The sequence below is a fragment of the Nipponia nippon genome, unplaced genomic scaffold (genome assembly GCF_047370975.1).
Source record: "Nipponia nippon isolate SJK-2023a ecotype South Korea unplaced genomic scaffold, ASM4737097v1 scaffold_3, whole genome shotgun sequence".
Lineage (NCBI taxonomy): Eukaryota > Metazoa > Chordata > Aves > Pelecaniformes > Threskiornithidae > Nipponia > Nipponia nippon.
The window spans coordinates 29,592,912-29,618,144 of NW_028262347.1; the positions used below are offsets into that span (position 1 = coordinate 29,592,912).

The 25,233-nt window shown below is 37.8% G+C and overlaps 1 protein-coding gene across 10 annotated transcripts in view; it reads right to left on the bottom strand.

The window, feature by feature from the left end:
- FOXP2 (forkhead box P2) overlaps positions 1-25,233 on the bottom strand; it is a 440,831-nt gene that overhangs the window by 312,853 nt on the left and 102,745 nt on the right. Inside the window, exon 3 of one of the 10 annotated variants that reach the window (XM_087764516.1) lies at positions 3,418-3,503. The exons of the other annotated variants lie outside the window; for them this stretch is intronic. The gene's annotated coding sequence lies outside the window, so the exon portion shown is untranslated. The remainder of the gene's footprint in view (positions 1-3,417; positions 3,504-25,233) is intronic. 10 annotated transcript variants of the gene reach the window in all.

The following is a 25,233-nucleotide window of genomic DNA, read 5'->3' on the forward strand; positions in this document are numbered from 1 at the left end:
CTACATATCAGTACACATGGAGTTCACACTAGGCAACTTGGTATAGACTACAATGAAGAATACGTGTATGTCAATATATACGACATGTTGGGAAGCAGTCAACATTCCAGCATGAAAAGGAAATCTTGGATGATCACAGCTTTTTGGAGAAGCCACTGAGAAGATGAACAAAAGAGATCCACTTGTAAGTCATGTATTTCCAAAAATCATTTTATAAGCTCTCTTACCCAAAGTCTCTAAAAGAAACTAAACTGCATGGGAGAAAAAAAGAGGTCCTTGCACTGCTTAAACTAATTAAAAGAGAGGATATTAAGAATAAGTGACAGTTTGCAGTATTTCCCAGCAAGAGATCAGTAACGGAGACCCAAAGCACCTATCTGTAAGAAGGCCAGTGCCATTCAGCATACTCAAAAATTATCTGGAAAAGGCATGAGCCATGATGCGACAACATTGTCTCTAACACTAAACCACAGGTAGTAGACATGAGGGCAGACTGAAGAACTGCAGAAAGAACATATAATACTGAACATGAAGTGATAAATAGCAAGTAATATTTAATGAGAAGAAATGTACGATGCTGTCTACAGAGAAGAAACAATGCTAACAGTGCAATGATGGGCGTTGAACAACTTAAAAATTAGCATTTAAAGTATAAATTATGGTCCTGTGAAAATCTCAGCTCAATTTCAGCAGTCAAACTGAACAACAGGAAGTGCTAAGAAAGGTGTGGGGGAAAAATGAGACAAGATGATCATCATGCAACTGTATAAATTCAGTGGCAATGCAACAGTGTCTAGAACCTAGTATATAGCTCTTTCTCCCTTTCCCTCCCTAGCCAAAAAGGTTACCATAGGCCTGTAGAAGATTCAGAGAAAAACAGACTAGTCAAAAGTACAGACGGCTTCCGTACAGGCAATAGCTGTGTAGCCTATGATGCTACAGGTTGGAAAAGAGATGATTGAAACAGATATGAAAAAAGTCCGCAACATGGGAAGGGCATGGAGGAGGCCAACGCTCCAGCATAAGAATTAACAAACCAAGTTACCGGACACATGTTCAAAACAAATAAATAAAATGGTGATTTCTTACAAAATGTGTAACTGAGCTACAGGACATTAGAGATGCTAAAGTCCTTGGTGGATCTAGACTGGCTTGGACCTCAAACCCAATTGTGGGCCACCCACCCACATGCTAAAAAGTTTCTCGTATCACTGAAGTATAATGCATAAAAAGTTGCAAGCATACAAAATATTAAAAACTTTTTTTTCTAAAAAGAAAAATAAAAAAGCTAGATAGAAAAAAGTGGCTTCCTGGAGGCCAAAAGGCACTAATAACTACAAATGGTTAGAGCAAGCTGAGACGAGGAGAAGAGGCACTGGTAGGGCTCATTTTCAGAGACTTTCAGGTCCCCAGTTGTAGCTACATCCAGTTCTCAAGAAGCACACATGTTCCACTCATGGGTCCCCATCTCCCACTGTGCAGTCACTTATACAATGGGATCTATTTTTCTCCTGTGAATCAGATGACCCCAAAAGCACACTCACTAATGTCGCATTCCTCATCTCTTAACTGATGAATGACACACTGAAGAGGCCTTGTTCCTAGGAAGCAGCAGACCTAAATGGAGCATCCCCTAAGTTGTAGACAGTGACTCCTGCATCACTGTGCTGGTGGAGAAGAGCCATGTGCTGCTACTAAACACTGACTGCAGACAGAACAGTGGTATGGCTGGTTACTGCTGGTGAGCAGAGACCTGTGGCTTACTAGACATAACAGATACTGTGCCACTATCCTCTCTGAAGGTGCCCTTTGATTCTGAGAGATTCCAGGTCATCCAATTTGACTTTTACTCATCTCCATTCACATTACTTTTGGCTGTAGGCATTTGGTATCGTTATTTTGTTGCACTTGAATTTAATTATCAGTAGCAAAAAAAGAATTAAAATAGTACCCACTGATATCTGTACAAAATGATCCCATGACAGGACAGAGTAATGATGGAAACTTGATCTTTTCTACCTTCCAGTCTTCTATCCTCATATAGTTGTTATGGAAGAATTATGAAAACTACAGGGACTGAGTGCTTTGAGTAGGAGGACAAGGGCTGTGTCAGAATGCTGGACACTGGTGCCTGGCTTGAGAAGAAGGGGTAAGTTGTCAATAAATGATATACAAGGTATTTCAACCGTGAGATAGAACAAATCTTCACCTTCTCTCCCTACATGCATGCAAGAATTCAAGCATACATAAAAGGGATTGCGCATGAGCTTTGTACACAATTGTGCAAGTGAACCAAAAGATACATTTTCAAATCTGATCTGCAAAGGATCTGAGCTGTGATACAAAGATCTGGTTCCTTAATAATTATAAAGAAAAAAAATGCTGTGAACTGTTATCCCTTTACAATAATTTTCTTGTGGGTGTTTCATAAATTGCCCTTTTTTTCTCCTGAAAGATACATGTCCAGCCTACATGACATGGGCACCCAGATGTACCTCAAGAAGTTGATCCATTTTTGTTAGCAGAAACTCTCATCAACAAAACAGGATCTTCAGTTAAGAAAAAAGAACATTTCACAAATAAGTTTTCATCCACCCTTCTGTTCAAAACCAGCATAAATGCTCATGTTAATTGTAATTATAACTGAAGTCACTGGTATTATTTTAACAGTTAATCACCATGGAGTAAGATAAGAACATCAGTGAAGACACCCGAGTATAAATCTAGTCCTGGTGGTCTCCCATATCACTCATTACCAAATGAGGTATATAATAACTTGCAGGTAATAACTTGATCTTTTATGAAGAAAAATTTGCATGAGAGATTAGTTTCTAAGTTGGACTTTAGGTAGAAAAAGTAATTACATGCTTTTAAAAATATTTTCATTTGGCCACTGTAAGTAGTTGCTCTGCAATACCCTGGTTGTGCTCTGTGCACTTTTCTCAGATCCAGTGTGACTTTCTGAACGGGAACTTTAAATTGTATGAAGAAATTTGAATTCAACTTTTGAAAATACACTGTACGGATGGTCCAAACGTTGCCTGCAACTTTGGGAACTGTCTCACATACCTACAAAACTGCAGTACAACTCTTCACACTCAGTAGGTTTCTGTATGTGATCCCACAGTAAATACAGCAGTAGTATCTTCTATAACTATTTTTAATTACCTTTTGGACAGTATTGTCACAGCAGCAAAGCCTCTTACCCTAGTGATTTAAACCATTGGTAAATGCCAAAGAAAGAGTGACCAAATCTTTGATTTTCATAAGAAAATGTATTTGTTCATAGAGAAGCAAGTGTGCTGGAATGAATTTAACCTATTTAATGGATTTTAGAAACCAATAATTTTCAAACTAAATGAAGGGCACAAGTTAATTTAGGCATTTATACAAATTCTCATTTCCGCATCAACTTACATAATAAATGAATAAAACAATTCCCATAGCAACCTCCTGCACTGTATGATGCACACGTTACTCATGAAACACAAAACATCTTCTATCTGAAAGATACAAATCAAAACATAATGGGAATGTGGATAGTTTTTATATTTTAAAAGCAATAAATTTTCTTGGACAGACATTCTTCTATTTTTATGCTCATCTTGTGACTTTCTTCAATCAATCAATCAATTTTACATGAATAAAATGGCCCTCATTCTGGGCACTGTAGAAACTCAATATAATATAAATACAGTAAAATATTAATAAGCTAAACTACGTATTTTTGCTTTCCAAAATATTAACATATATTTTCCTTTAAAGAGGGATGATTGAAATGCACATGGTAAGAGAATCCTGGCAGGTGAGAACTTAACTTCAAAAAGGTACAATGTGATTACTTTTGCCAGTAACATCGTTTGCTTTGGCTGTTGCAGAGCCAACAAATTTTAATTTATGACAATTGACTGAATACGATCCTGTGGAAATTCCTGTCAGGGATATGAGTCTGATCCAATGCCCCAGAAGGAAAATCTTTCCACTGACCCACTAGGACTCATTAAAAACTGCAGGTAACTTACAGGCTCTGTTCCTAAACTGCTTTCATTTTTATATATAATCAGTGGCACAAACATATAGTTTCTAACCCTGAAAAAATAAGCACCCTCCCCTATAAAAGCAGGAATACGAAACACAAAAACTTACATTTACATTCCACAGAGAATTACTACTTAATACCTAAACTTCAGCTTTTAGTTTCCAGATCTTACTGTGCAACGAACAAAGGCCTCTCCTTGCAAGAAAGTAGTTCATGCATTTACTGTTCTATCAAAACAGTAATTTAGCTATTGTAACAATATGCTTTAACTATTTAGGTTTTGGTTTTTTAGACCAAGGAGGCCAATCCTCACCTACCCTCAACCCCTCTGTCGTGCACCTCTCTTGCCCGAACAGCACTCATTAACGCAGGTAGAGTTAAAAGGAGCTATCTTGATTTAAGTTTTTGTTTCTCACTTCACCCCAAAACCTAGGAAAACGTGTCACATTGTTCACTTTCAGTCATAAATAATTACCTCCCCCACAACAGTACTATAGATTATTCACCGTCCTGGGTGTCCGTGGGGAGGCGCTGGCAGCGGGGGTGCCGGGCGGCCTCTGTGAGGAGAGGCCGGGGCTGCCCCGTGCAGGACAGGGCCGGTTCCAGCCGGCTCCACCCGACCCAGAGCAGGGCACGGCTGAGCCCCTCGGCCAAGATGGCGGCGCCTCAGGGAAAGAGATTTAGGAAAGGGCAAAACCACAGGCAGAGGAGGAGGGGAAAAAAAAAAGTGTGAGAAACAGCCCTGTGAACACAAAGGTTAGTGAAGAAGAAGGTGAGGTGGTGCTTCCTGAAGAAAGCAATGCTTTAATTTTCTTTATTTCTCACTACCCAAATCTATTTTAATTGGCAAGAAATTAAACTAATTTTCCCAAGGTCAGGCCTGTTTTGCCCATAACAGTAACTGGTAAGCAATCTCCCTGTCTTTATCTTAACCCACGAGCTTTTTTTCATCCTATTTTCTCCCTCCCTGTCCTGTTGAGGAGGGGGAGTGAGCAAGCGGCTGGCCAAAGCAAACCCACCACACTTACCTACTGTATTTACAGAATCACAATACTAGATATTTTGCTAATACTTTGAAGGATGTTTATATACTATAACATTTAATGCATATATTCTGAAGACTGGTAGCCCTAAAAGTGTTGAATTAAGAAAGCGGCAATCTAATGTAAAGATCTCCTACTGCTATATATATGGTCCTCAATATAACATGCTTCAGAAGTCTTTCCTATATTACTGCAACGTACATTACAGCATCCCAACTATAAAGTTTTTTAAAACTTCTAGCTCATTTAAAATAAGTCAGAAATGACAAAATCTGTCATACTCATGGCTTGTTTCTGTAAGGAACACAAATATTGTCAAAATGGCTGAAATTTGTTACACAGAATTATCTCTATCCCACTGCACCACACATGCAGTCAACCTCAGTAAAGCAAGCAGACCTTTGCTTGTTCCACAAGCAAATTTCACAAAAGAAATGGGAAATATCTCTCTTCAAAACTAAAAGATGAGAAAATGTTGAATGGTAATAGAAGGGAAATGCAAAAAGCAAAAGAGGACAATAAGAATAAGCTGTGGAAGCCACCGTATGTATGTGGTGGAAGGGGAAAAGACGGAAAGCACAAGTAAGAGTACTGGCAGACAAGTGTGTTACTGCTGGGTGTCCTGGTTTATAGGCTCTAACAGCTTTGGGTGCACATGTGGCCATGCAAGCACAAGGACAAACATATAATTCCAGTAGAGTAAATGAAAAAGATCAAGTAAGCTGGTATTTAAAGCATGCAGATGGTCTCTCACACCACAGCAGATGCACTTCAGATGTTACTCAGCAGTAGCTTTTCCACCTGCCCTTATCCGGAGTCTTGTGCAGTGATAAAGGAAAAATGCAAGCAGCTGAAGAGTTAAGTAATGAAAGCAGAAGAGAGAAAAAAGACGGAAAGATAGATGATGGAGTAGAAGAAGAAGAAATTAAGGGGAATAATGAAAGAATAAACAACGAAATGAAAATGTTAAAATGCAGGTAAAGACAAGCACCAATATGCTGGTGTCAAAGGTAGAGTAAAAGAGATTAAAGTCATGGGTTACTGATGTCATGAAGCATTTATTTAAATATGATCCTGCTGCCCTGAACTGTAATATAAAAAGGACCCTTTTGAAAACTGCCTGCCAGCAGTCTCAGAAAGGCCTTGTGTTGCATACTGCCTGTAGGAAATTTAAACTGTCCTTGATTTAAAGCAATTGAAACTTTTCAATGAAATACAAAAATAAATTTTATTTCATGTGATGTTACCATTAAACACTATACTATAAGAGGTGCTTTCTGAAATGTTACTAGATGGAAGAGATTTCTAGGATAGCTCAGGACTGATATAACTAGGCTACCCTAAAATAGTGAAATTCCCACTGATTTCAGCAGAACAGATTTAAAGCTAGAACCGAGGACTTCTGAAATTCCTTTATTTGTGCATTCCACAACTGGGATTCATGCAATGCTGTTACACTTACGATTTCATCTCCACGGCAAACCTTTCAGTAGATATGTTATAAGGAGAAATAAATATACAACTGGGATCATTTCAGCTTCTCTGAGTCAGCACTCTGTTGACTCTACTGATTATAATGAAACTCTTTGCCTGAGAGAAGCAAACAAGATCTGGCCCTTGAGTTCATAATATTAGAAACACTCTGTAGGGGCCTTTCTAAGGATTCAAGACACCCATTAAAACCAGAATAATCTGTAACATTGCAAAGAACAGAAAATATCCTTCCTCTCAGTAACACTGCAAACATGGCAGGCTCTACTCAGTTGCCCACAGAGCGTCCAAGGTAATCCCATCTGGCCTCCAGCTGTCACTTCAGAAGGGTGCAGATGTCCTGTGTCATATCTGCCAGCCCTCTCAAGATATCTCAGATTTGCAGGACACAAAATCAAGCCCACCATGTCAAGTATAAAATGACTGGGCTACATTCAGCAGATTTTACATTATTTTTACAAGGCTTCAGTAGTGAGCAATTATAGCAACATTTAAATCTGCTCAGGTAAATTCTTACATTTGGAAGCTTATCTGAGGCTTAACCAAAGATTTCCATGCTTACCCTTGCTCTTTTTGCATCTTATCCACTTATTTCTATCATGAATTTATAAATCACTTTCCTGATGCCAAAATCTCTATATGATCTATTAAAACTTTAGCTCAGCTAATTCATACAAAATACATGCTAATATATCAACACTAATGGCAAAGCAAACACGTGAATTTTGCTGATAAATCCAGTTTATTTTGTCCTGTGCCAGATAGGTATTGAAACAGTGTTCACTGACACGCAGCAAAAAAAATATATTTGCAATATATTTTTAATCTCTTTCATTGCTGAAGTCAGTAAGCTCTGACTAAAATTACTATGGCTAATTCCATTTTTTCTCTTTCAATCACTGAAGTGTAAAATAGAGTGATTTTGGTTGGTATTAAGCGTTAATTCCAACACAAGTTTAAATTTAGTGTTCCTAGTACACCTCTGTGTTGTTATATGTGATGAAAATCATAAAGCAACAGGTGACTTGAATTGTTTGACTGATTTGGGTTATTGCATGAAGTGAAAGTACAGTACTGCAGTTTCATTTAGTAGCTAAAGTTACTGATTTCAAAATTGCCATAAAAGTGAGGTCTATAAAATTTTTTGAAAGATACTTTTTCTTAAAAAAAAAATCAGCAAAGTAGAAGATGTATTTTCTACTGGTTCCATATTTCTCCTCTCCATTTGTGACACCCTACTTTATCAGCACCACTTAGATGGAATGGAAATACCCTCCAACTGCAGGTAGTGTGAAAACTGCAGATGGCCAGCACAAACTGTGGACTACTCACCGCCATTTACAGGTTAGTAACTTTAACATATATCAAATTTATTGAATTCTAAAGTGTGGGGTTTTTTAACTTGATCATGCACCCAAATTTTATAACCCCCAACACAAATCAGAAATGTTTGCACACAGAAATTTCTGAACTAAGTTGTGCTGTTAGATTGACTCATAATATTTTTCCATTTTTGACTGTCATTAGAATTCTGCAATTAGAAAAGCAATCAAATAATATACTGACAAAAATCTGCAGCTGCCTTCTGCCCTCCATGATAAAAATATTTTGCTATACATTGAAATATCCATCTCTGAACAAAAGGCATTTTAGAGATACATGGAGAAGATGCAACAAGACAACTTACTGTATATTAGAAGAAATAATAAAGTTGCTGTAGCACAAAGCGAAGCAACTATTCTAGTATAATTAGAATTTTTGAAGTCACGTTTTCTGCCAGAGTATTCTACAGTGAATCAACAAGTGCCTTCTGGGCAGTGCATAACTATAAACAGGAACTTGGGATGAGTCCTCAATGAAATCTTTGCCTCCAGGACACACAGATGGGATGCGGGGGGGAGCAGGAGGAATCCACCACTTCTGGAGAGGGGAGGAGGGATCTCCAGTCAGTAATAGACACCTCCAATCTTCTCACAAAAATGAGACAGCTACCAGTAAAAGCTGTCATCGTGGTGAACAGAATGTGAGGATACTAGCACACCAGCTACATGGAATAAGTCAAGATTTGATGGTAAGATCAAATTGCTAAACAAAGCAAAATCTTGCTTTTCTTTATAAACTTCAGACACAAAGAATGGAGAAAGATCAACTAACCCTTTGAATGGAACATAGTGAGCCAAAATGGCTACCACCTCCAATCAGACAAAATTGCCCTGCTTCACCTCAGGAGCGCAGTACCTGACTGCAAGAACAAGGTATTCAGAAAGCTCCTTCTCTGTAACACCAAAAGCTGAAGACATTTCACACAGGGTATCCGTTTTGTGGATTCCTGTGGCATTAACCATGTCATTACAGCGAGTTTCCCCCACTGCAGATAGAAGAGTAGCAGTAAGAGATGAGGGATTTGTGACAGGTAAATGTGTGTAAGGAATCAGAACTACTACTGTCATTCTGGGACTAGCAACATAAGACTACAAACACCTCACTCAACTCTGCCTAGCGCAGATATCAGTAATGCTGCTGGATAGGTAGGCTGAGCAAATTTCCCATTCCACCTACGGTGTGAGAAAGGGATGAGACAAGAATGCTGTATGTGAACCTCTTCTAAGATGCAAGATGTAGTAGTCCTGCTATCTTGAGAAGTGAAAGGGTTGTGTGGAGAGTGATCACAAAAAAAAAAAAAAAAAAAGGTATCACACTGGACCTAGTCCTTAGCTTCCTCTTTCTGATTCTGAAAACTGTGTCCTTGAAAGGGCCATGTTCTGAGATAAGCACCAGAAAGTTGCGCACAGATATATTCTCTGGTTTTGATGTATTTGCAGCTCTTCTACAGCCCGATTAACTCTTTCTACAAGGTAAAGGTCTTGCTTTGGTTTGCCTCTTGCTGGAGAACATTAGTGTGATATTCCTTATGATGCCCAGAGGTGTGCACCAAAGTGATTCACAGATTCTGCAAATTGCCTGAGCTCCTAAAGAACAAATTTCTCATAGAGAATAAAGACCCTGAGCTTGGAGGTACTCCGAGTGGCTTTTCCAGCCTTTTAATGAGGTAAATCAAACTGCCAGGAATAGCAAGGGAAATATGAAAAGATCTCTGCTGCAGATACCTTTTGGATCTTTTCACTGTACCAGAGAGGATAACCTTAGTAAGACATACCTGAAAAACAATGAGAGTTCCCATTTACAACTAAAGACTCACTTCTCCTATATGCTATACAAACAGCAGAAATACAATTTCCCAGAGACAGAGGCTAAACGAAACAAAAACAGAAGAAAGACAGAAGCAATGATTAAACATGCTATCAGCAGGCAATCAGCATGCAGGCACATTATTATTTCTTAGTAACAATTTCCTTATATGTTTGCTTTAGTCTTGAAAGAAAAAAAAAGTATGCATTTAATTGAAATGCTCAGTAGCCTTTTCAATATGCCTTTTTTATAAATCAAATGCATTTTAAGTATACGGATATATTTGGCATTTTCACTTCCATTTTTTTTTGTTACCACTGTGACAGTAGTGAAAGCATTCATTACTTATGTTCAGCTTTTGCCTCTTTCAGTTCATTAACAATCAGATTTCTAATAATTCTTCCCTATTCAAATACTGTTACAATGTTTATACGTTTATTTTACAGAGATGTTATTGTTGCTTTCCATAATTGTTTTAAAAAATACGTATATTTGAAAACAAGCAAAATAACACCTAAAGCCTGTCAAACAAATCAAGAGTATTTCTGCTAAAATGCAAACATTCAATAATTTTGAGAGAGGTTTTCCTCCACATTCTATGATTTTCTATGTTTTTGAGCATTGTTTTAAAATATTCCATTTAAATGACACTTTTACACTATACTGTCACAAAATTACAGTCTAAGCTATCGCAAGAATTGCTCACCAGCATAACCACAAACAAGTCAGGAGTGACAAATGCTGCATTCACCCATGAACAAACAGTATATACTACTACACTTGTGATTTTTTTCTGTTATTTTTAATGAAGATAAAATTGAAAAAAATATTTTATACCTAATTATATGACATACCACCAAGATCTCCAGTTTTGCATATTTTCATGGTTGAAGAATAAACTCCAGAAAATATTAACCACCCACAGAGATCACCTTGACATGCTTTTGCTGCAGAAAATAGAACATTATACAAACTACTGAAGCCTGAAGCATACTCAAAACATCACATCCTATTTGTAAAATGCGCAGAAAGAATAATGGGATCAGTAAGAACATTTAAAAAGTAATGTGTTATATTCATTTTTAACTCTAGAAAAAAAGAGATTTCTCAAAAACCACGCATACTTGCAACAAGCTCAGACTATGCTGAACATACCTGTTGGATAAATTCTGCTTAGTTTTACCCATACAATCTCAAAGACATTAAAGAGTAAAATTAAGCCATACCCACAAAAAATATGTGTGCCTGATAAGAATACCAGAGGACAAGCTACTGGACAACCAATGCCCTTATATGAAAAACTGGCAATCACATCAGAATTTCCCAAAGCCATATTTGAAAGGAATCTAGTATTCAATTTAACTTACTTTGAAGGACAACAACATTTATAAAAGCCTGAAATCTAAAAATTATAGTGTACTTCCAACTATGACTGTTCTTGAATTTAGAGAAACCAGTGTGAAGGTTCAGGATGTACTTCTCCCTTACATGCTCACGCAAACTGCCACAGGACTTCTGGCCATAAAGGAAGGGTTATGCAAGTTTAATCCAGTTGTGATTTTAAATAAATTTTTTAAAAGGAATTGCAAAGAAAAATATGGTATTACAGCTGTGATAGTAAAAATCAACCTTAGTGATTCAGGAGAACCCTTCCAGTCCCGAATTCTGAGGCCGATACACAAATTCACACAAATTCAGCATGTATAGAGAAACGATAGATAATGTAATACAATTACAATTAGGACAAATAATATAACATTGTCTAATAGCAAGTTTCATATATGAAGATCCTTTATTTGTCATTACTTGGGCTTTGTTCCATATAGAGAAGGAAAAATATTCATTATTGAAGTATATTTAATGTTCTACTAAACCTATTTCATCTCTTAATTGCTCTGAGTCCTCAATAAAGAGGACAATACAAACTCAATAAAGAGGACAACACAAAAGAATAAATTACATCTGTGAAAAAAGAAATATGCTACATATAGGCATGTTCCTTTTAAAGGAAATATGATTCCACAAGAAGGAAAGCATTATCTATTTGCCTAGCAGTAAATAAAATTGCAGCACATAAACATGGAAAAGACCCACTAATTCATTTACTGTATTCACTGCAAGACAGCAGTCTTTGTTTTCCACTACCGAAAGTATTGAGATACTTAAGAACTTGATGGTCTTCAGCAATTTTTCTTGGGACACTCCAAAAAGTCTACTAGACTAGACTAGCTAGGCATGTCAAAAGGACTTCTGATATTCCTATCCCAATATAGTCTTTCTATGCTGGTGAAAAAAAGAGAAAGAAGGAAAGCGGGGCGGGGGGGGGGAGATAAGAGAGGAAGAAGGGAAGGGAGGGAAGGGGCAGGGGGGGAGAGACACAAATATACCTCATCTATTATAGCTCACTTAAATCTTTGCTACACTCTAAGTCTCATACAACCTTCACTAAATACAGTGGTAAGAAGACATTTCCTTCAGTCCATTACAAAATAGCCTCATCTCTGGCAACAGGATAACTCCTTAGGGATTTGGCACTCAAAAATGGCACTAATTGGTTGGACACTTCCTAAACTTCAGTTTTCTCCCTTCACAGTTTTTGTGCCAGAACAAACCCCTTTCAATTTTTGAAATAGTTCACATTTTCACTGGTTTGGAAAGAATTCTAGGTTTCACGTTACTACCACTAACATTATCTCTGTTTGTCCACATCACCTTTTGAAGTGTCTACTGTTTTTCCTGCACCTGGGGAGTAAGAACAGAAACTTCAACATCTGTAAGCTACTGTGGTGGAGGAAGGAGAGGACTTACATGGAAGGAGCTAACAGGACATTCAGGGAGAAGCCAGATGAATTTCTGGAGGTTACATGACGCATTTGTACAGAAATTGGTAGTTAAGAGTTGCTGTGCTAGAAAACCATTCTGTTTCACTACATGTTTCATGCAACATTTGTTTAAGTATTTTGATGCATCATTAGTACAGGCATCAAAACTGTGGTTTTCCAAATCACTCAACATTAAAGCAGGTGAACTATAATTACACCAGCTTTTAGGCTCCCTTTTTATTTTTTTCTGTGATCTGTTTTATTCCTGGGACTATCACTCTACACATGCTGTAAAAGTCAGTAAAGCTCAAAAGTTTAATCTAGGACTCTGATGGGAACAGTCTGGGTACTCCAATCACATACTCTTGCCTGCATATTTCCTTCCATTTTCTTCCATTCCTTCCTTACAGTAGTAAAATAAGTCTATTATATTTCTCCCACTACACCCAAAAATTCAGTGTGTTCTCACTTCTGCAACTGGTGTCTCTAGTGGAAACCAGCAACAATATGACAGACTAAGGAGAGTGGGAAGAGCGGCAGCAATAGGACCAGAATATAAAGACCTCTCATAAATACCTCTGGTGAAGTAAAAAATACCGCTATGCCAAACGCTGCTGCTCCACAAATTTCTCTATCCCTGAGGTCAGCATACTGTGTTGCACATCGATTACATGAACTAGAGTATCCACTGAGCTACATAAAGCCATACGTGAACAAGCACGCTTACTGCAACATCTTTTCATATCCAAAGAACGCTAAAATTATATGAGATCAATTTCAAATTATCAGAAAAAGTGTCTCTCAGATGCATGGTATTTTCTAAACTTTCGTTGGACTGCTTTTTGCCTTATCCTTTCTTTTCTTCTCTCATGAAATAACACAGTGATTCTCAGGATCCTTTCAAAAACTGAACTCAACGTATTTCATAATTCCGCAGGATTTCACAATAATCAGATGATTTTTTTTTAGTAAGTAATTTTGTCTGTCACCTTCAGTGAAAGCAAAAACTATCTTTCAGAATGACAAATGAAGCAAAATAATGTAAAAACGTAAGAAATTTCATAAACACATTCTGTCAGTAATATCTACCAATGGTAGAGTTTACAGTGGGAGAAAAAGAAACCATTCAGAGCAGATCCTTATAAATTCCAATTACGCTTGTGGTTTTTGGAATATCTTTCATACATTTTGGCAAAGCTTCACTCACCATGTAGATTTCCAAAGTAATGCACTGAGTGAAACAGGTGTATGAACCGTTTCATGAAGTAAAATTCTATGAGCAATTAGCTGCTGAAGTGTCATCAATCAGATACTGAGAGCTCTTTCACGTGCATTGTCACCGCACTCTTAGCAAATCCTCAATGTAGTCATTAGGGAGGAAGAAAATTGAGACTTATCTCAACAGAAGAGGCACACAAAGCATTTAGAAAAAGCTGCACACAAAACGTGGTGCAACATGAGTTCAATTATCTCCTTATGCTACAGTATGAGCATGCAGGATGTGAAAATAGAAGGGAAATAGTACAAGTACTAAGATGCAGTCTGCACAATATAGAGAGCAGTTAGGCAAAGGGTATAATAAACCATATCTGAGCACTGTAGTAAAGAAAAAAACCACAAAAAGGTGTGAGAGCGAGGCACCTCAGGGCACTGTGGCCTAGAAAGCAGTTGTGTTTGGAGGATTATGTTGGACCTCAGACCAGGATCCTGTATTGGCATAAAATGGCAAAAAAATCTGTTAACTTTTTAAAGCTTTTTTTAGAATTCTGGTGCTAACTTTATTTTATTTAACATTTAACATATTTATATACAGACACTTGAAGTCTTCCTTTTACGGTAATTATATATTAACAGTTCATAAACACTAATGGTATTTACCAATATTTGAAAATCTTGACAGCAATTCAAAACTTTTGTAAATTATGCTGAAAAGTCAGATGCCAGAATCACACCCAGTCACTTCCTAGTGCTATTCGAAGAGTGGTAATTGCCTTATACTTTCTTAGGTCCTTATATTGTAAAAGCAGTGCGCAGCACAAGTAGGATCAGAGGTCTAAGCACATAAGACACAAGGGTTCAGTCTCAGCTGGGTATTAGACTTGGTGCCCATTTACCCACCAAGAACATTAATTTGGGTGGAAAAAAGAAAGGCTAACCTGCCATCGAAACCTAGCAGAGATTGCTCAGACTCTCAGTATAGCAGTTCTTTTTCAGTAACAACCAATCTCGCTGTTCAACACTGTCCAGGTACGACTCAGCAGAATATTTATGGACATGTGCAGCATCATTTTGGAACTAACACAAAATTTAAATAGAAAGTATAGGTTCACACTTCTGAGATACCAATATTTAAACAAGACCCAGCATCCGATAAAAATACTACAGTGAGTTCTCCATGTCCTGGGGCATGGGGGACCATGGTTTAGTTCTACACGTCGTTTCCTGCTGTTTTCCAAGTACAGGCAGGGAGAATTTCTATAAATTTCTGTGGAAAATTCCTGCTTCATAACCGTAAGTGGACAATAGGAATTGATGCAAACATTTTACTGGCCAAGTTTGCAAAAATGCCACGTGTTCATTCCCAAGCAATAATCCCAGCACAGCTAAAATCATGTTGAAATCATGATATGCAAAGCTGTTTTCCAATTCTTTTCAAGATATTCAAAGCACCAAGTATATTCACAAATATGGATCAGCATGAACTAGGATCATCAGTCCAGTTTAAAATAACATCTGACTAAAAGTGGCTCTAGGAATCTTGTGTTGAATCTCTGTCATCCTAAACTTAAGGCAAGCTGCGACATATCTGGAAACAGTTCAGAACAATTCAGGTCCCCAAATTACATTAAGCAACAGAGGCCTCTAAACAGTCAATGGAAGGAAAGAAAAAGATGTTTCTAAAGAGTCTGAAGAGATTTACCACAGAACCCTACACTTGTCTGAAGTGCTTTCTGAAGGAGCCTGTCTCTCCAGGGACTATTGATAGATTTTATAGTATACTAGCCTGCTGGCATAGGCACCTAGAATTAGGCTGCGAGAATACACTATTTTTCCTTGTAAATGGACGCTCTGTAATAGAAACTACTGAAGCTGTGTTTTCTTTTAGGAAGTTGAGAAGGCAATAAAATACTTCCTTCACATCTCTGTTAATATGAGACTTTTGATCTTTATGCTTCTGTCCTGTGGCATCTTTATTTAAAAAAAAAAAAAAAAAAAAACACCAAAAAAACCCACAGAAAATGATCTTCACATAACAAGCAATGTGTTTACTGCTTCCAGCACAGAAAACTATCTATCTGCTTATTATCTCTGATAGTATGAGCTTTTGCTTTATTCTCTGCTAGGCCATCACAACGTAGTGTAGCAATGCTGCTCATAGGTGTACCCAGAACAGCACGTGATAATGCAGAATGAATTTTACACTAGTAAAGACTATATCAATGCCACCTTTAGAAGGCTTTCCAACAAGTGGTGATGGCAGGGCAGAAGGAAGGCTGAAAGATTAGAATCTACACTGCCCCCATTTTTGCACAGTTTGCCCAGCAGTTGCAAATACCCTGCTTCCTAGTTTGATCACTGATTTTATTTAGTAGCCTGACTTGAAACACTGCTGCAGTATTCAAGGCTCTCCATTAGGATATGCCCTCCCTGTCAAATACCTCCATAAAATCAGAAATATTAAAAATACAGGTCTTTTATGCACATCTGAGAACTCAGCTACTTAAACAGATGTTCTGGTATTCAGCATCAAACCAGTTAAAACATGCTTTGCATCTGCATTACAAACCTCACATCTGGTACATAAACAAACGTGCTTGGGTAACTGGCAAGGCTTTCATCAGCCTAGCTTAAAACAGTATCTGACTAAAAATGCCTCCTGTAAAATTTTCGGTTGAATCTCTGTAATCTTAATCTTTATGTACCTGCAACACAAAGTCAGTTCAATTAATCAGGACTTGACGTACCATTAGGCTCTAACCAAACACATTGAAAATGCAGATGTCAGCTTTTCATATAATATCTGGTAAAGAACAATATGAAATATTTACAGCTTTACACAGCTCTTCAAAAACGTCTGCTCTCCCCAACACATCAGTCACTTCCAATCACTCTGTCAGTGCAACTTCATTGTGGCACACTGCACTGACATATAACTTTAAGTTAGAATGGAAATGTGTTTGATAGTCTTCTAAAGGTATGGAGATTTTTTTAATCAGTTTTAAATAGCCAACATACAGGTGTGCATAGGTATCTCAGATTCTTTTGGGATTTCGTTTAAATCCAAGCTATTTAATTTAAAAATACTATTATATAGAAAACATATAGAGCTACAAATAACTACAGAAGAGATATTAAAATAACCTGTAAAAACTTCAAAATGAAATTAAAAATATTTAAGTTTACTTTTGAAGTTTTACAGAAGAACAAGCCATTCAAAAAGGTCACCCACAAAATACAGGAGGGGAAGTAGGGCACAGTCCTATTGTCAACAGTGCTGCTACAAACTCTTCTTCGGGATAAGGGAACACAGGTTCTATGGCAAAATTATATATCAATATCTTAAAAGATTTTGAAGACTGATCAAATCAGAGACCTTTAGAGATACGGCAAAAAATAGACTGCAGGAATTAAAAAAAATTAACAAAAAGGAGTAGAGCTTAATAAAGACAGGAAAACACAACTAAAAACTGACTGATGGCACACATCATTTGTCATCCAAATGACAATCAGTTTCTCTTCAAAGAGAATAAAGAGAGAGGTGAAGATCCAAAAGGCAGTAGTAGTATGGCTTGCTGGTGAAAATACAGCTAGAGAGAAAGACTAATGGTATAAAAGCATTTTCAAGTGTATCGATGTATGGAGAACAGACTAACAACTAAAAGCATTTTAAAAAACAAAAAAGTGAAAAATAAGCACTAAATGGACATTTGCTACATTTTTTTCTAATAATTTTGTGATTTTTAGTATTCTGAGGTGTTATAAGAATGTCATATTTTCAGACTTGGAAAACGGAATAAAACGGATAGTGGTAATTACTCCCTAAGCATTACAGATGACAGAGTTACAGCTTCTAACACTTCCTCCTGCTCTCCATGCCATACCTGGGCAGGGAACTGAAAGACATCCCCACAGCTGTCTGAGACTTCAGTTAGGTAAAGCTCAGCTGGTTGAGGCTACCAACTTCAGTAACATCAGCAAATACCCACAACCAAACTGATCGCCAGTAAAAACTATGTGCAAAAACATCTGATAAAAACATCTAAATTGTGGGCATGTATCCACATCTATTTATACTCCCAATTCAAAACATCGGTACAACGTTTGGTCGTAGTTGCTTGTAGCTATTCAGACAATATTTGCGAAAGAGCAATCTTTCCTATGCAGAAGTTACTTCCTAGCTGATGGCCTTTTTTGTCTGCCCGTGTAACAATTCCCATGTAACCTACACTTTAAAGCTATGCCTCTATAAACGTTCAGCCCTGCAAGGTGCTATTTCATCCTCCCATACAGTCACCTTTCAACTGGACCTATACGGCAGACAGTAGACTTACTATCTCACAGTCCACATATGACTGCCTTTGATCCGATCTCCTTTTTCACCACACGGAGGTTCAATCTTCTTTTTTTTGGCTATCAATCAGTAGCCAATTCACACAGTATCAAAACTGATAAGAGTCCTAGATGAGCTATTTCATGACTCTGGAAGAGTATGACTTCTGATGACATCTTCTTGTTCTGGCAAGAGTATTAGTGTTCCACACTGATCTTGGCCCACAATTCAGCCACTACCTCGTACTGAGTCTCCACATTACTTATAACTGCATAATAAATGAAGCTGATCAGAGCCTTCAAGACAATGTTTTTTTCTAGAAATACAGAAAAGATTATAGGAAGGGGAAAATATAACACTACAAAAAAAAAGCAGGGAAGAAATGAAGAGAGGAGCAAGGGAACATAGGTACTCAAGGCAGGTAAGCTTTTCACAGGTATCTCGGCTAGATAGCAACTTCAAGCAATATAGTTCTATAAGTGTTTATTAAAAAAAGAAAGGAAGGAAAAAAGCTTCAGGAAAATAAATACAGTAGGGACTCTGAGTGAGGCAAATCAGAATGCTGCTTGGGGTCTTTGCTTCAAGTCCAAAGGGTCTTTTTTTATTTTCTATATGAAAAGCAGAAAAGAAAAGAAAGTGAAATAAATAAATAAAGCCTTCCAGTTTTAAGCACACACACACAAGCATTCGCACACACACATTCACTCTCTCACACACACAATTTCAGAAGGGACTGAACTTCAGTCTACAGTTATTAATCCTGCAGTCTTACTGTCTGTATCATAGCTGTTTTACTTAGCTCCCTATATATTCTTCTCTGTTACAAAAACAGCTCAAAAAGTTTTCTCATTCTGAGCATGCCTATAACAACATATTCTAAGACAAGATCCTCTAAATATGCCATTTGATATTTTTAGTAGATTCAGTAAGTTTTGAGCAGGGAACTTCAAATTTCTCCTTTATATAAACATCCAAATCTTCTTACTATTTCACAGACTCTTAGCTGGAATTTTTATTTAATCAATAAGTTTATTACAACAAAGAATGACTGCAGACACATTTCATGTTTCTGGACAAAGTCAGCATAACAGAGTAACAATTAAGTAATGACTGCAGGGATGACTTTGCTACTGTGCAGGTAAAGATTAATAAAGAAATCAAAACTCATCAAAAATAATATTCAAAAAAGAACAAGGCAGACCCAAGTGACACTTTACAAAAATAAGACTAAGAATTTCCAGAAACAAAGAAAATTTTTGAGATAAGACAAACTATGACATCTTAATTTAAAAGATTAATGAGAGTGAAAGGCAATTAAATTGCATACACTTAGAGTTTAAAACTTAAGTAGCTAAACAAAAGATCTTTCAAAAAAAAAATATATAACGGAGGCCTGAGACAATCAGCTTCTTAAACTCATAGAACAAAGATTCTTTAGAGTAAGTTTGTTCCTGTTGCAGAATGTTGCAAAAGTGCAGCAGTACAGCCACTAAATGACTAAGGCAAAAAAAGGAAAAACTGCCAGCAATGAAATACAAGAGCCCCTCGTTGGTAGATTTTAAGCTACACAGATAAGGAAGAACATTTACTGAGCTTCAAAAGTGATAGGACAAGAGGAAATGGCCTCAAGTTGCACCAGGGCAGGTTTAGGTTGGATATTAGGAAAAACTTCTTCACCGAAAGGGTAGTCAGGCACTGGAACAGGCTGCCCAGGGAAGGGGTTGAGTCTCCATCCCTGGAGGTATTTAAAAGATGGGTAGATGTGTTGCCTAGGGACATGGTTTAGTGGTGGACTTGGCAGCGCTAGGTTAACGGTTGGACTTGATGATCTTAAAGGTCTTTTCCAACCTAAACAATTCTGTGACTCCTATAAAATGCATACTGCCTGCCACTGAAACAAAATGTGGATATAGTCAAAAGGAGTTTACTTCATAAAATGTACCTAATCTGTAACATTTAAAGAAAGACAGTTCTTCATGTGAGGGAAACACACTTTCCAGATACAGAGATTTAATAACCATTTTGACAAAATACTTTAAAACTATTATCAAACAATAATAATATGTAATTACCACATATTGCCTTGTCATAAAAATAACTGAGAACCAGATGGACCAACACATGATAGAATTCTCAACATTTAACCTCTGACAACAGTCAAATTTAGAATCAGCAAATGTCCAAAAGCTCTTCTTAGTTCATGAATATGTGACAACCTCCATGAAATGAGCAGATTGTGTTTCCATTTGTACCAGACAGATGTTAGTAATAGGAGATATACTAGTTACACAGAAGTATCTTGACCCTAAATGTATCCAAATGCATTAATTTAGATGTCCTTACACATCAAACAACACTGAATAGCAAAACCAGCATGATACTGGCCAATAATAGCCCCATGCACTGCCATGCATTGCCTTTAGTGGCCTTGCCCAAGCCAGCACTGTGATGCTTGGTTCTTCTGTCCCTCTGCCTCCAGCCCTTTGTCCTTTCCTTTCCACTTCAGCCTATGCCTGCATCATCCCCCTGGCTCCAGCTGGCTCAAAGGGAAAGAACTAGGGTCCCAACCTCCACCAAGCCTCGCAGATGTTTCCTTCTCCCCAGAAAAGTGATGGAGCCGCATGGGGCAGCCATGAATTGCAAAGGCCAGTGGGTCCTCACTCAGCGCACAGCACAGTGTTGTGTGCTGAGAAAGAGAGAGAGAGAGAGAGGCCCTGTCTGGACAGATTCTGGTCCTCCAGTAAGATCAACTCAGCTGGGGAGAAGAAGGAGTTTTAAGAAAGAAGAAAGAGACCTTCACATCCAACCACAGTCCCAAAACTGCCACTCTTCTGTATTGCAACACCTGATAGTATAAAGCTATAAAAAGTCTAGTATCATTGTCTATCACTGCTGGATGCTTACAGAACACAGATTCAATACAATCACCACATTATAGTCACCCATCAACTGGGGACCTAATGAGAGCCAGATTCTCTCTTTTTGTGGAATAATGCTCTAGATAACATGTAGAAAACAGCACCAACTACTACGGTAATAGGATGACAGGGAAGTTGAAAGTATTGCGTGGCAGCAGACTACCACTAAGAGAAGGCAGCTTTCCCACTCTTCAAAATTCCTCAAAAGCAGAGAGCAAGTTTTAGTCAGTTAAAGAAATTTAAAGAACAAGAAGAATTGCCTATGACACACACTCAGTTGAACAAAACTCTACAAAGTTAAAAAACCCATGCTTTGAAAACATTCAGAGTTATATTGAGAAGGCAAAAGAACCATTTCAGTACTTCTATCTAAGCTTAAGGATGGGAAAGTACAGCAAGGGTGGGTATAAGCATAGGTAGACACACTGCTCTTGGACAGCATTAACTGTTTTAAGGACAAAGAAATCTCTTGAGAAGTATTCCTTTTCTGCAAGCAACATCTCTCAGATGGTTAAAGCAAATATGAAGTAACATCGTAAAAATAAGAAAATAATCTATACTTCTAGGAAGTTTCTCCCTCAAATGATATGCCTCAGTCTACCTGCTCATGGCTAATTGTTCTGTCTTTGTAATAACCACCTGACTGGAAATCTTTGTGAGTATTTGCAGTAAGCAGATGAAGTATATGAAAGCACTATGGTAGGAATACAAACACACGTATGAAAATATTATTAAAACAAAAACAAGTTAAGTTGAGACAATTTGGTATTGGAAGTATATGACATGTCTGAGAAGCCAGAAATATAATTTAATCTACAACCACAGATAGTTTCATTACTTCTCACACTCAGGACAGGATGCTATATTCTAAAAAGCTTAATTAAACCTGTACTATTTTTATTTTATTTTACTGATTTTGCAAATTTTGTTTATTGCTGGAGAGAACACTGAATCCCACCCTCCTCGGGACTCGCATGTCTTTGAATGTTACACCTCTGTAGTTTCACTCCAACTGTGCCAGAAATTATTTTCAGCTGGCCCAGAGGCATTGTCGAATGCTCTGCGCTGCCATGGGCAAGACCAATATTTGATAGCTAACTTAGGATTCCTGCTGCCTGAACTGGTAGAGAACAAGCATGTGGTAGAAGTGATGAGCTTGTTCTCCTGAGGGTAGGGTGCCAGCTGCACTATAAAAGAGAGATAGTGTGGAATTAATAGTGGCCTCACAGGCAGGCTGTATATTTTGCCTTTCAACAGAAAAAGTCATGCCTTAATGGAAGCTAGAATGGAAGAACGAAGACTCAGAATGCAGAAAAGATGACTGCTACCTTGCAAAATGAATTTATTTCAGTTTTATGTACTTCAGTCTCACTATTGCAGGATGCAAATGTAGCAGAAGCTTTTCTGGTGAGCTCATGAGGTTCCCTCATGGGTACAAAGCTGTGGAAAACAAAATATAACTGTGAGAGAAATTGTCTCCAAATATGTGGACAAGTCTGGAAGTACTGGCAAAGCAGAATGAACAAGCATAACATAAAACTTCATGACAGAAAAAAAACCACAAATGACAAAAGTTCAAAGATCAATTTCCTGAGTTTTTGGACCTAACAAACAAACATTCTCAAAGAAAATCAATGTAGCACTGATACTTCATTCAGTTCCACAGACATTTTCCACCCCCTCACAATCTATTACTGGACTGCTCACCACATTTGGAAAGCACCCATGTAAAGCTTTGTGAGCAGCTTAAATTTGAGGCAAGAGGCCTTGAGAAGAACATAAAATAGGAAGGGATATGAAAATGTAAGCAGACTAAAAGAAGGAATTCACTGACTACATTTTGCTTTAAGGAAGGCAACATCTGATTTGTAAACCAAAAAAGAAAGAAAGAAAGAAAGAAAGAAAAGAAAGAAACAAAGAAAGAAAAGAAGAAAGAAAGAAAGAAAGAAAGAAAAGAAAGAAAGAAAGAAAGAAAGAAAGAAAGAAAGAAAGAAAGAAAGAAAGAAAGAAAGAAAGAAAGAAAGAAAGAAAGAAAGAAAGAAAGAAAAAGAAAGAAATTGCAAAAGTTAGGACAGAGGCAAGAAGGTCTGAATAAGAAATTTAACAGGAAGATCGAAGGAAAAAAAAGGATCTGAACGATATTGAAAAAAAGAAGATGCAAAAGCTGGTTCTGGTCAGGATGTATGAAGCATGAGAAAGTAAGAGTAAAAAATAACCCTGAGTCACTGAATCTGAGTGACAAGAAGGATAATGTTCTTGTCATTTGTGATAGAAAAGGAGAGAAGCAGATAGAGTTCTGTTTTGAAATTATAAGATAATTAAAAGACATCATGTTAGAGATCCAGCCTGAGACACGGGATTAGATAGAAGGAGCAATAACATTGGTGGAAAGACAGATCTACAAGTCATCTGTATAGCCATAACAGTATAAGCAATGTAAGTGGCTAACTCACCTGAAAACAGAGCATTAAAAAAAAAAATAAAAAAAAAAAAAGTCCAGGGATGCAGTCTTGGCAAATTCCAGGATGAAGTATGAAAGAGAGAAAGTAAATACACTGAAAAAGGCATTGAAGAAGTCATAGGTAAGAGAAGAACGAACAGGATTATTTCAAAGTGACCATGAAGATATTAAAATACAATTAAATCACACAAAACTAGTAACATGACATGTCAGAAGCTAAAACTGCACTAAGAACTGAACTCGAGTAAAGCTATTGAGACTACTTGCATCAGAAGCAGTGTGGCCAGCAGGACCAGGGAGGTGATCGTGCCCCTGTACTCGGCACTGGTGAGGCCGCACCTCGAGTACTGTGTTCAGTTTTGGGCCCCTCACCACAAGAAGGACATCGAGGTGCTGGAGCGTGTCCAAAGAAGGGCAACAAAACTGGTGAAGGGTCTAGAGAGCAAGTCATATGAGGAGCAGCTGAGGGAGTTGGGGTTGTTTAGTCTGGAGAAGAGGAGGCTGAGGGGAGACCTTATTGCTCTCTACAACTACCTGAAAGGAGGTTGTAGCGAGGTGGGGGTCGGTCTCTTCTGCCAAGTTAGAAGCAATAAGACAAGAGGAAACGGCCTCAAGCTGCGCCAGGGGAAGTTTAGGTTGGATATTAGGAAAAACTTCTTCACCGAAAGGGTAGTCAGGCACTGGAACAGGCTGCCCAGGGAAGGGGTTGAGTCTCCATCCCTGGAAGTATTTAAAAGACAGGTAGATGGGGTGCTTAGGGACATGGTTTAGTGGTGAACTTGGCAGTGCTAAGTTAACAGTTGGACTCGATGATCTTGAAGGTCTTTTCCAACATAAACGATTCTATCCTATCCTATCCTATCCTATCCTATCCTATCCTATCCTATCCTATCCTATCCTATCCTGTTCTATTCTATACTAGCAGTTTTCCCATGACACAGTAAAGCAGTACACGCAAATGTAGATAAAGAAACCTTATACATCATCCAAATACAATTCCGTTGTGCACAAGGAGCTGAGCCATGACCAGCAGATCAGTAGCCTTAACAGTGATGGTGGTAGTGATTCTCCTCTAGGCTCAAATGCTGCACTGAGCACCAGTATCAAACTGTAGGAATCAAAGACTATTTCTGCTGTTTTACAATTAAATTTGCATAAAGCATAATTCTGCATGTTGTAGTTTGCAGTTGTCCCATTCGCTATTCAACAGAATAACCAGAGGATAGCACAGGTAAAACTGCTGGTGATGACTCCTTAAGACATGACATTTTCCCAACCTGCTTTCTTACATTATCTGCCTTCTGGACCAAGTGATGGGAAAAGCCAGATTTTCTGCTATTCACAGAGTGGAGCTGGGCTCCTCAATGTTTAAGACCTTTCTAGAACAATTCAGGGAAATTAGTTTTAGCCTGATCTCATGAATCAAGTCCTCGCACAAAGCGATTGATTCATCATATACTGAAATATGGAACTTACCCCTGCAGTTATTACCCTAGATAGCACTTGGTTTATTACAGTGCTCAGTACATAAGGATTAACAGTAGATTTTTCAACTGTGTCACTGATTTTTGTACCATTTTGTTACTTCTTATGGAGGAATTGGCCCATCACAAGGCTGACAGGATTAAAAGGCTTAAGACATACCATGCACAGGAGAGGCTGACCAGTGAACCTCCACTCAGGTGGGTAAGAACAGTGCATGATTACTGGCAGAGAACC